The sequence below is a fragment of the Orycteropus afer genome, unplaced genomic scaffold (genome assembly GCF_000298275.1).
Source record: "Orycteropus afer afer isolate SDZICR_OR568_19922 unplaced genomic scaffold, OryAfe1.0 scaffold00456, whole genome shotgun sequence".
Classification (NCBI taxonomy): Eukaryota; Metazoa; Chordata; class Mammalia; order Tubulidentata; family Orycteropodidae; genus Orycteropus; species Orycteropus afer.
In genome coordinates, this window is record NW_006922043.1 from 89,911 (window position 1) to 102,670 (window position 12,760).

Sequence of the window (12,760 nt, forward strand, 5' to 3'; positions counted from 1 at the left end):
AGATTAGCTTAAAACATAAACATTATCATCTGTGAGTACTGTGCTCTCTTAACTAATCAAATATATGAAATCAAACAGTCAACATTTACCCTAAGCAGAGATGAGATGGTAAGGAAGGACAGAGAGACTAGATTCATGGAAACAGAACAAATAGAATAGAAATAATGAGAATGCTGACACATTGTGAAAAATGTAACCAATATCATGGAACTATTTGTATAACAATAGTTAAATAAGAACCTAATTTGCTGTGTAAATATTATTTTTAAAAAATGAAGGTGAAATAAATATTGTCAGATATACAAAAGCTAGGAGCTCTGGTAGCATAGTGCCTAAGGCACTTGACTGCTAACCAGAAGGCTGGCGGTTCAAACCCACCAGCCACTCCTTGGAAGGAAGGTTGGGCATTCCTACTTCTGTAGTGATACTGCCTTGGAAACCCAAGGAGGGGTTGCTATGAGTCGGGGCCGACTCGATGGCAAATAACAACAACAACAAACAACATACAAAAGCTGAAATAATGTATCGCCAGCAACCTACACTATAAGGAATGTTAAAGGAAGTCCCTCAGGAAGAAGGAAAATCATGCCATATGGGAATACACATAGGAAGAAAGAACACTAGAAATAGTAACTGCGGGAGTAAATAACCAAATCTGAACCCACTGCCATTGAGGCAATTCTGACTCACAGTGCCCCTAGAGGACAGAGTAGAACTGCCCCATAAAGTTTCCAAGGCTGTCAATCATTATAGAAGCAAAGCCCAAACCAAACCCACTACTTGTGAGTTGATTCTGACTCATAGCAAGCCTGTGGGACAGAACAGAACTGTCCATAGGATTCCAAGGCTGTAATCTTTATGGAAGCAGACTACCTCACCTTTCTCCCATGGAGCAGCTGGTGGGGTAACACTGACAACCTTGAATGCTTAGCTATGGCCTCGCCAGGGATCCCTATATGGATAAATACATAAGATTATTTTTTCTTTTCATTTAAACCACTTTACAATTAATAACAACATTGGATAATATTTGTTGAATGCTTACATGTCTAACTTACTGCATTTTTATAACAACCCTTTGGGGCAGGTGCTATTTCTAGCTCCATTTCTCAGATGAAGAGATTGAGGCTTGTAGGGGACATCTTATGATTTGGACAGTATAACCCACCATACAAGAGTCAAAGCTCAGACTTGAATCTGGTTACCTTCGATTCCCTGAACCATCTGTTACCATTAGTCTTGTCCCAAACCCATCCCTTCTGCTCCCTCCTAACCCTGTTCTCCCTGAAGCAACACCAGCTCCACACTCAGAGCCCCGGAAATCCTGCCAGCACAAAGCGGGGAGACTAAAGCTCCTTCCTTTCAGCCAGCTTTTTGCTGCTGTCAGAGACTGTCTGAACCTCTAGTAGATGAAATATGGGCCGGGACTGTTGCTGTGGCAACCACTCATAATTTATTGATGGCCTGAGAACCCACTTGCTCAGACAACCAGGAGTAATTTGCTGGTACCAATTCCCTCTTCATTCCCTCTGGTCCTGAATAGATGGGGCTGGGCTCACAGGCTGTTCTTGCTTTGGGTTGGGGTGGTGGACAGGGTGGGGGGATGGTGGGATGGAGAGGCTCTGTGGCCTTGTGCTCTGTCCCTTACTCCTCTTGAGCCCCAGAAATCATCTTTTCTGCTGCTTCTCCAAGTGCTGGGCCCTTCACTGAGTTGTCACTGGCCTGTGGGTCTGTGTGACATCAGCCCCGGACAGCCATCTCTGAGTCACACCAGACATCCCACCAGACGTCTGCCCTGAGCACCCAGCTACCCTTTGATTGAACTGATTGGCTGATGTGCCTTTGTTTGTTTACAACTCATGTTGTCTATGTGCAGAGAGAAAAGTTAGGGAGAAGCCGATGAGATGAAGAAGTAATAATGGTCCATCATTAGCATACCAGCTAAATGTAGAAGTTACTCTCTTTCAGCTACATGCCTTCTAGAACCTTCTTGATGAAAAGAAACACATGAAGAGGGCTGGACTAGGGAGGGTGCTGCATCCTGCCCTGGAGGACCAGTGTCAGACTACCCAGTGAACAAGGTAAACACAGGCTGACTTGTGTTTACTTACTGATCTATAGTGAACAATTTCACATTTGTTCACTGCATCAGATTCTTTTTCTAGGTACAGCTGCCATCTGTCTCTCTCCCAACCCCACAGCATCATCCTATAGAATCAAAATCTCTTTTCAAATTTAAAATCCCTGACAGGGATGGAGTACCCAGTAAACAAGGTAGGCAGGGGCTTACTTGTGCTTACTTACTAATCTGTAGTGAACAATTTCATGTTTTTCACTACCAGCTTGTGAAATTGTTCACTGTAGATTAGTAATCAAGCACAAATAAGTCTGTGCTTATCTTGCTTATTGGGTAATCCATCCCTGTACAGAACTTATAGTGATGGGCAGTGCCCACCTCTCTGCCCATGGGAGCAGAACAGTACAAGTATCTTGGACACTTTTCTTCAGGAAAATCCTGGCCCTGCTTTCCTACCCTTCCAGTGAGTTCTTTATCTCCTCTCACCAGGTCTGGAGTGCGAGTGGGCCCAGGGCCCTAGCCCCTGTCCATCCTGCATAAGGTCTAGCACTTGCTGTAGAACATGGGTCATTTAGACTGTTGTACAGTGGGTCTTGGTCTTTGGGGATTCAGAGGAAATATAAGGAAGTGACTCCCAACCCTGGTGTACCCTGGAGTCTCTGGCCTTGGGGGGCCACACCCTGTAAGGAAGGAGGACATGGCCTTCTCTGATGTGCTGCAGCCACACCAGCAGCAAACAGCTTGTGGGTCAGAGAGCAATTCTGGAATGTGGTCCAACCAAGAGGCTGAAGGCTTCCCAGGTCAGCAAATCCATAGGGGACAATGGCCACTGGAGACATTCTGCTTACGGTTTTGCTTTAGGTGCCAGCTGTATGATTTTACTGGCTGCAAGTTGGGGACGTGGGGAGAGCAAAGATGATTCAGTGCTGACATCCACCAGGGCCAGGGATAAGACAGGCAGGGGGCTGTATGGACCTCTGTACAGCCCTGACCTCCTCGGAAGATGGGGCAATCTACTTCCGTAGTGATACTGCCTCGGAAACCCAAGGAGGGGTCGCTATGAGTCGGGTCTGACTCGAGGGCACATAACAACAACAACAACAACAGCCCCGACCAGGGTAGGGGGGATGGTGTGCTCCTGGCTTAGGGCTTGTTAAGTGGGTAATGAATGATTCTGCAGTTGGGAAGCCAGGGGCTCTTTAGGGACCCCAACAGATTTTTTACAAGGAAAGAGCCATCAATCAGGGTCCTAGTTTACAGCCATTAGTGCCTAACTTGATGTACTGTCATACATATGTGCACTGAGCCTGAGGCTGGGGCAGGTAGTGAGTGGTGATTCTGCTGATGCTCTGAGGTATGTGCTTGTTGTTGAGTGTGAACTTTAAGGGAAAGGCCAAAATTATGCAAAGTCTTCATGGAGGGCTGAAATGAAGTCAAGGTCACTACCTCTGGGTGGCTGGGTTTTACCCAGGCTCAGAGATGTACATAGAGCCACTTACTGACACCCAGAGGCCTACCCACACAGACTGATGACCCTGCAGACCCACAGAAGCACATATGGTCAACACTGTGGCACCAGACCTCCAGGAAGGAGTACTACGTGTCTTCAGCCAGGACTTCAGGCTCCAGGGCAGCTAGGGCAAATGAGGCTCCTCAGGGACCAGGTGGGCTTCCTGTGCCTTGGGGCAGGGCATCCTCCTGAATCATCAATGACTTTGATAGATAGGTTGACCTTGGCCGTGCTACTGGTAGTTGATTAGAGAGGGCTACAAATCTGTTTCTATCTTCCCACTGAGAAGTAGAGTCCTAGCCCCTCCCTCCATGAACCTGGGCTAGTTCGTGCAACTTCCTGGACAATAGGAGGCAGCAGAATTGATGCAATTGGATTTCTGAGGCTGGACCTGCAGAAATTTTGAAGCTTCCTCTGGGGCCTCTCAGAAACTTGCTTCTGCAGTCCTTAGCTGCTCTGTGAGAAGTCTGATTACCTTGCTGTAGAGGCCACATGAAGAGGCCCCAAAGAGTGTAGTCAGCCTCCAGCCACCAGCTTCTTCAGCTAGATCTCAGCTGCAGAGGTCACATTGTGCTGGGGCATCTCACACCTGGTGATGATGCCCTTTGGCCTGAGGCAGGGCCACACTTATCCCAGAGCTTCCCACTGGGTTGGTTGAGGCCTCATGGGACCTGCATCACAGTTCATCTCCCCCCTCTTCCTAATCCCTAACACATATCTTACATCCCAAATGTCATCTCAGCCTCTGCTTCTGGAGACCTGCAACATTTTATACAAGAGAGGTCTGAGAAGGCAGGTGATAAGATGGTGTTTTGGAGCTGGATAGCTCATGGTATGGCTAACAACGAGGAATGAGGATGCTGTCCCTTGGGTCCCCACCGAAGGCAAAATCTAGTGACATGATTGTTAAAGCTCTCTCCAGTGGGGAATTGGAAGGGTGTATGAGAGGAGGAGAATGCATTAGTAAGTATAATGTATCTGGAGTTTGAGATGAATGGTGAAAATAGTAGCTGTGAGGGTAACAGGCTTGGTTGGCTATTGATCATTGATGATCTGCAGAAAGATGAACAAGATTGAAAGCCAAATGTGGACCAGAAGGTGTCTGAGGTAGTAGACAAAGAAACTGCATCAAGGAACCTATGAACAGTTTCTCAGCATCTGCTGTGGAAAGGGAATACCAGAGAGCAATTCTGGAATGTGGTCCAACCAGACATTCCAAGGACTTCTGGACATAGGGTCTGGTGGGCTTTGGTATGTGGAGACCAGAAGCATCGTCTTGGTCCCCTGATAGAATGAGGCATATAGGACACATGTGGAATTTACAGGTAGTCCACTGGATCTGTGGCCACACCCATGGTCACATCTCTGGTCCCCAAACATGTCATTGGGATTGACAAACCTGATAGTTGGCACCCCTTTACACAGGGTCTTTGATTTGTAAGGTAAGCATTATCACAGTAGAGGCCATATGGAAGCTTTAAACTGCCCTCACTGCCTGGTCAAGATTATAAATAAAAAACAAAATTGTATGCTGGTTGGATGGTGCAAATAAATGTCACACTCAAAGATCTAGGGATGTGGGAGAGTGGTCCCCATCATATTTCTACTTAATTCTCTGGCCTGTTCCCTGTAGAAATCACGGGGTATGTGGAGGATGATTTCAGATTGTAGCAAGCTCAACCAAGTAGTAGAACCTATCATAGCTTCAGCCTTGGCATCTTTACTAAAGCAGGTTACCTCAGTCTTCAGGGGCCTTTACTTTGGTGAACACATTCTTTTCTATTCCAATCAGAAAAAGGATGAGAAACAGTTCACTTCCACATTTAGCAGACAAAAATATATATTTACATTTTTCCTAAGGCTATGTTAACTCTGCTGCCCTCTGTCATAATATATTATGAAGATACCTATATCATCTGGACATCCCAAAGAACATCACATTGATCAATGACATTATGTTGTCTGGACCAAATGAGCAAGAAGTAGCATGCAAGGTGAAGGTCTTGATAAGCCACATGCACTCCAAAGGGTGGGAGAAACCCCTTGGAAGATGCAGGGACCTTTCTCAATTGAAAAAATTTTAAGAGTCCAGTATTCAGCTGTGTGCTGGGATATTCCCTCCAAATAAAAAGTAAATTATTCCATCTTGTATTCCTCACCATGAAGAAGAAAGCACAATGACTATATGGGAACTTGTATCTAGGTGAATGCTGAGGAAAAAGCCCAAGCTTGTTTTATGGATGGGTTGGCTTGGTATGAGGGTTCAAGCTGCAAGTGGATAGCAGCTATCTGCAGCCTCCCTTACAGAGGGTCTTGAAAGGCAGTAGTAAGGGAAAGTCCTCTTAATGGGCAGAGCTTTGGGAATTGGCACAGAAGTTATCCCCCTTATGTAGAACGAGAAGTGACCAAGTTTAGAATGTAAATGGGCAGTGGAAAATGGCCTGGTCAATGGGCCTGGGAGAAAAATTACTGAAAGATCAGTGTAGTGGTTTGAATAGTGCCCCCTCCCTGCAAGATATGTTGAAGTTCTAACTCTTGGAACATGTGCATGAGACCTTATTTGGGAGAAAGATCTTTGAAAATATAATTAAGTTAAAGATCTCAGGATGAGATCATTCAGGATTTAGAATGGGCCCTAAATTCAATGACCCACTAACCCATTGCTATCAAGTTGATTCCAACTCATATCAAACCTACAGGAAACCCCATAGAGTTTCCAAGACCATACATCTTTACAGAAGTAGACTGGAATATCTTTCTCCCATGGAGCAGCTGGTGGGTTTGAACCACTGACCTTTTGGTTAGCAGCCACATGCTTTTACCACTGTACCACCAGGGCTCCAAATCCAATGACAGATGTCTTTAAAAGGTAAAGGCTAAGGATATTTGAGATACAGAGACAAATACAGAAGAAAGTGATGTGAAGATGGAGGCAAAGTTTGGAGTGATATATTTATAAGCTAAAGAAATTTAATTTGTTACAGTAGCCCTGAGAAACTAATATAATCAGGAACAAAGGAGTCTGGGATAGAGACATGTGAATGGACATATGGCAGTTGCAACAAGTATGAAGCTCTTGGTATCACATGTTAATACCACCAGAGGGTCACTAAACAACCAAGTGACAAAATGACTCAATTTGTTGACATCACCCAGCCTTTGCTTATTAGCCACCCCCTGCTGGCATGATGGACACAAGAATGAAGTGGCCATAGTGGCAGAGAACTCTTGACATAAGGGACTTCTTGGGCCTCCATTTACAAAGACTAAGTAGGCTTAAGTGGACTTAGTAGGCTTAACTGGAGGTTATGCATGGACCCAACAGCAAGGACTCCTACTTACCAAGGATGAACCACACACTGCTGTCACCAAATGCTCAACCTGCTAGCAACAGAGACCAACACTGAAAATGTTATGGAAAATGATACTGTTCTTCAGGAAGACCAATTGACCACCTCGTGGCAAGCTGGCCACATTGAAACTATTCTACACTGGAAGGGACAGTGGTACATTCTCACAAGAATGGGTACATGTTCCAGATGTGTGTGCACCTTTCCCGTCTACAAGAACTCATCCAGCACTAGTATCTGAGTGTGGAGTGAGTCCATGTCCATGGGATTCACTGGTAGTGTTACATCATAGAGCTGGGTTCCACTTTATAGTGAAGGAGGTGGGGACTGAGTCCTTGTCCATGTGATTCACTGGTTGTCATACTGCATTGCCCAATACATTGCACTATTTAACACACCACACTGCCCAGACCTGCTGGCCTAATGGAGCCAAGGCATAGCTGAAGCCCACATGGAGGCAGTACTCTGCAAGGACAAGTGTAGTCCTTCAGGACAAGTACACTCACCAACTCAAAGACCTCTCCCTGGGGCTGTGTCCCCATGGAAGAACACGTGGGCTGGGAGCTGATGAGTGGAATCAGGAGAGCTCCACTTACACCTCTCTCAGTGACCCACTGGGGGCCTTTGTGCTTCCCATCCCTGCAGCTTAGACCCAAAGGAAGTGCACTGTCATCAGGGGACATGCAGGACTTCCACTGCACATGGGTGGCTGTCACTGGGACACTTTGAAAGAGCCCTGGTGGCATAGTGGTTAAAGCACTCAGCTGCTAACCGAAAGGTCCACAGTTTGAACCCACCAGCTGCTCCGGAGGAGAAAGATGAGGTATTCTGTTTCTGTAAAGATTTACAGCCTTGGAAACCCTATAGGGCAATTCTACTCTGTCCTATAGGGTTGCTGTGAATCAGAACCAGCAGTGGGTTTTTTGATGTTTGAAATACTTTGAGCTCTTGTGTCCAGGGACCAGTGACAAGAAAAGGAGCCAGCATCTTGATGGAGATTAATTAATTCTGATCCTCAGGAGAGGCAGGGCTGCTGGCACACCATGGGAGCTGGGAGAAACACATTTGGAATCCAGGTAGCCCTCCTGGGCACCTCTTAGTCATCTCTCACTCAGACGTGATTGTAATTGGACTCGTACAGCAAGCCTGGCCTACAAGAGACCTGGAGGCCACAGCTCAGGCCTCATGGCAATAAGAGTCTGGGTTACAACACTAGTGGAGGGGTGGCTGAGGATGATGGGAATGGAGGATGGAGAGGGAAGGAGGGAAATGCTGAGGACTAGTTACAGGAGTTGGGGCAGGGGCTCATCCTGACAACCTCCTTTTTCTAAGTTTCCCTCTGGGAGAGAAGCCCCTCTGGAAGACTGGAGGAGCTTCTCGCTGATGTGGATCTGAGCAAGCAAGGGATATACTGTGCTAGCATGGAGATGGTCTGCCCAGGTTCCCCACAGCTAGCTGTGGGGAGCACAGCCAGCAGACAGGCCCTGCTTTCAGGCCCCTTACGGTCCACCTCAGCTGCAGAGACTCTCCTCCCGGACAGCCTATCTTTTCCATGGGCATCCACATCCAGGAACTGGGTGAGGTGAAGGAGGCCATTGTGGGCATCCACATCCATGGTCTGAGTGAGGTGGAGGCTGCCATAGGCACTTGACACTCCATTCTCTCTCTAAAGTTCCTGCAGGATCAGCAGAAGGCTCATCACACCCACTGTGTCATTCACTTCATCCTCTGCCCAATCCTGCTTCTCTTCCATCTCACCCACCACATACTGATCCCTGACACATATCAACCACCAGAAACTCTGGCTCAGTGTCTCTTCACGGGATGCAGCCTGCAGCAAAGTGTATGTGTGCCTGGCCTTGTGCTACACCAGGAAGGGTCTGGTCAGATCGTGCAGCTATTCCACTGTCTGTTACCTAACACCCTGTCCACCTCCAACGTCTGAATCATCTGCCTCAGCTCCAGGCTCTGAGCTCGGGTGAAAGCCCTAGGGCTATTCTAACAGGAAGGGTGGGACCACAGGATTCTTGGATACTTCTACCAATTCTGATTATTCTACTCCATCACATGCTTTTCCCCAGAAAGGAACTCTTGACATAAGGGACTTCTTGGGCCTCCATTTACAAAGACTAAGTAGGCTTAAGTGGACTTAGAGCTATATCCTTCCTCCTTCCCAAACACTGCTGAGTGCAGGCCACTTGACATTGACTTGCAAATGTCATAAAGAGCTACCCTGTAACCATCCCCCTGGTTGGACATACACATGATGACTTGATGTACAAATAACCTTTAGACAGACCATTAGGACCCAGAGGCAAAGACCAAAAGACTAAGAAAATAGCCTGAGATATTCCCAGGAAGTCAGCTCTGAGAAAAACAGGACTCACCTAGTGTTGATGTCTTCCAGAACTAGAGATAAAATTTATAGTCATAACTAAGCAGCCTTTCTTTGTCCTTTTTCAGAAATCAAAAGACTCTGTCCTTGGGGAATGGAATGTGTATATGTGACCATAAGCTTTAGCTCAACATATAAAATTTCTTTATGTACTCACCAGAGACAGGTCGTTCCCTGCTTCTGCATGAAGGATTAAACTCTTTCTTCTCTCTTCTCTTGGTGTGACTGAATTGACTCTGTGTTGCTTCAGGTGTGAACTCACATTTTGGGTAATGCACACACACATGCATCTCCTAAACCCAGTGCAATTCTGACTCACAGCAACCCTATGGGACAGAGCTGTCCCATAGGGTTTTCTTGGCTGTAATCTTTACAAGAGCAGATCTCCAGATCTTTCTCCCACGGAGCCACTTGGTGGGTTCACACTGCCAACATTTGGGTTGAGTTAGTGGTTGAGCTCTTAATCATTGCACCACCAGGGACCTGAAGGTGGTCACAAGGGCCAGGAAATCCCTCCTTGGTCCAAATTGGCCCCTGTGATCACTCACCTTATCATTTTCAATCATCCAATTCTGCCTCCCTGAGCCCCCCACTTCAGAGAGAAATGGCCAATGTTAGAAACACCACTGAATACATGTTTCTATAATTACCCAGGTATATGCCATGAGAGCCTTGCATCGCATTATTAAAGAGAGACCTCTGTAGACACCTAAAATGCATCAAACTACTCAATAATCCACATTTGATCATAATTAAGGGTAAAAAATATGGGCCAGTGGTGGGCTCTTTGTGACAGATTTGCTGTGTGGGGCTAATGGGAGCATTATTAACAATAAAAAATTGCTGGAGACAGACTTGGCGGGATGCCCAGCTGAGATATGAGTGTGGAGGGCAGCAGGAGCCACAGTGACTAATGATACGACCCCCAAATCAAGGCAGAATGAAAGCTCTGATGCCCAGCCTGGGGATCCAAGGACTTCTGTGCTGATCAAGAAATGGATCTCCATGTTATTGGGTGAGAGGCAGCTGCATGGGGAAGGGACCATCAGGGTGGGATTGTTGGGTGGAGGTGGTCAGGCTGAGCCAAAACCAGATGGTATGGGGGGTGTTAGAATATTCCCCTCTAGAACAGAGGTGACCCTTCCCTCTATTTCTGGGGGTCTGATAGTTTTGAGGGCCAAAAAGAGCTCTCAGTTCCACCCTCCTCAAGACTTGCCCTTGCTCTGGGAGACTAGCCTGCCCACATTCATGCCTTCTTCCTAAAAGCAGCCAGCACCCACTGCCCGGCTGATGTGGGGCATGTGGTCTTGCCCCCTTCCTCTGGTTTGGAAGCCTTTAGGGTCCCCCAGCTTCAGAGCTTCTGTGAGGTCTGCTGAGACTTCTGTTATGACTGCATTGCAGCTCAATGCCTCCCTTTGCTCGATGTTGCTTTCTTACTCACCCATTAGCTTGATCCGAGAGGCTGCCCCCATTAACTGCTGTAGGCTCACCTCCATCTCAGAGTGAGCTTTCAAGGGACTGACCTGCAATAGGGATCAAGCCATCCCCAGCCCTGGGCCTATGCCAGACTCCATCCGCACAGAATCTCAGGAAACAGTTAAGAGAGCAGGAATAGGAGGCCACAGAGTCTTGAGTGCCTGCTCATACCATGTGCCCCTGTTTTCCCAAACCCCTCCAAGGCAGAATGGGTGGTGCAGTCCACCTACTGCCCTGGAGCTCTCTGGACTCCAGTTACACCCTGCAATGACAACACAAATAAAGGATAATGATTCACATGGCACTGTTTCTAGTTCAGGCACCTTCTTATCTAAGAAGGACCTTGAGTCTCTTCATACTAACTCAGTCTGGCTGCCTCATTGTAGCTCCTCCACCTACCTTCCATCTTCTGTAGGATAGCATGTCACAGAGACCAACAAAGTCATTATCCCTGAAATATAGACCAAAAAAAAAAAAAAGAAAGAAAACCCCAAAAACCAGTTGCCATTGAGTCAATCTGAGTCACTGCAACCCACGTGTGTCAGAGTAGAGCTGTGTTCCTCAGGGTTCTCAATGGCTGTTTTCCAGAAGTGGGTCATTAGGCCTTTCATTCTGAGGTGCCTCTAACCAAAAAACAAAACAAAACAAAACAAACCCTCACTACCATCGAATTGGTTCCAACTTATAGCGACCCCTCTTTGGGTTTCCAAGGCAGTATCTCTATGGAAGTAGATTGCTCAGTCTTCCTTCAGAGGAGTGGCTGGTGGGTTTGCACTGCCAGCCTTCTGGTTAGCAGTCAAATGCCTTAGGAACTATGCCACAGAGCTCCTGGGTAGGTTTAAACCACCACCCTATAGTTTAAGAGCTGAGTGCACTAACTGTGGTACCTAGGGACTCCATTATTCCCATAAATATGTGGAAAAGGGCCCTGGGTGGAAAAGGTAGTGTATCTAAGTGGTTAAGCACACAGGTTCTAAAGCCAGAATGTCCAGAGCAGATCCCAGCCCAGCTCCTCACTGGGTATGTGCCCTTGATGAGTTACTTCATTTCCTGCCCCAGTTTCTCTATTTGCATGATGGTGAAGGTACTTCCTGTTGAGTGTTACTTGGAGGATAAAGTGGATCAATAAAGGCTGTTATGGATTGAACTGTGTCCTCCCAAAATAGGTGCTGAATTCCTGATCCCTGCACCCGTGAATAAGGAGCTCTGGTGGCACAGTGTCTAAGGCATTTGACTACTAACCAAAGCATTGGACTGCTAACCAAAGGTCAGTGGTGCAAATCCGCTTGCTGCTATGAGTTGGAATCGACTCGATGACAGTGAGTTTGGTTATTTTGGGTTTGGTACCTGTAAATAAGGTGCTCTGGGGGTGTGTTAGAGCTCTGGTGGTGTAGTGCCTAAGATATTTGACTATTAACCAGAAGGTTGGCAGTTCAAACCCACTAGCTGCTACTCAAAAGGAAGATGGGGAAATCTACTTCCTTAAAGATTTACCACCTCAGAAATCCAATGGGGTTTGCTATGAGTTGGAATTGACTCAATGGCAGTGAATTTGGTTTTGGTTTTTGGAGGTGCATTGATTTAAAGCATTAGGCTGCTAACCAAAGGTCAGGAATGCAAATCCACCAGCTGCTCTGTGGAAGAAAGATGAGGCAGCCTGCCTCCATAAAGATTTATAGCCTATGGGACAGTTCTGCTCTGTCCTATAAGGCTGCTATGAGTCAACATTGGCTCAACTGCAGTGAGTTTGGTTTTGTTGGTACCAGCAAATGGGATCCTGTTTGGAAATAGGATTTTCTTTTGTTGTATTAATGAAGTCACACCAGAGTAGGATGTTGTTGTTGTTATGTGCCGTCGAGTCAGACCTGACTCATAGAGACCCCTCCTTGGGTTTCTGAGACAGTATCACTATGGAAGTAGATTGCCAAACCTTCCTTCCTAGGAGTGGCTGG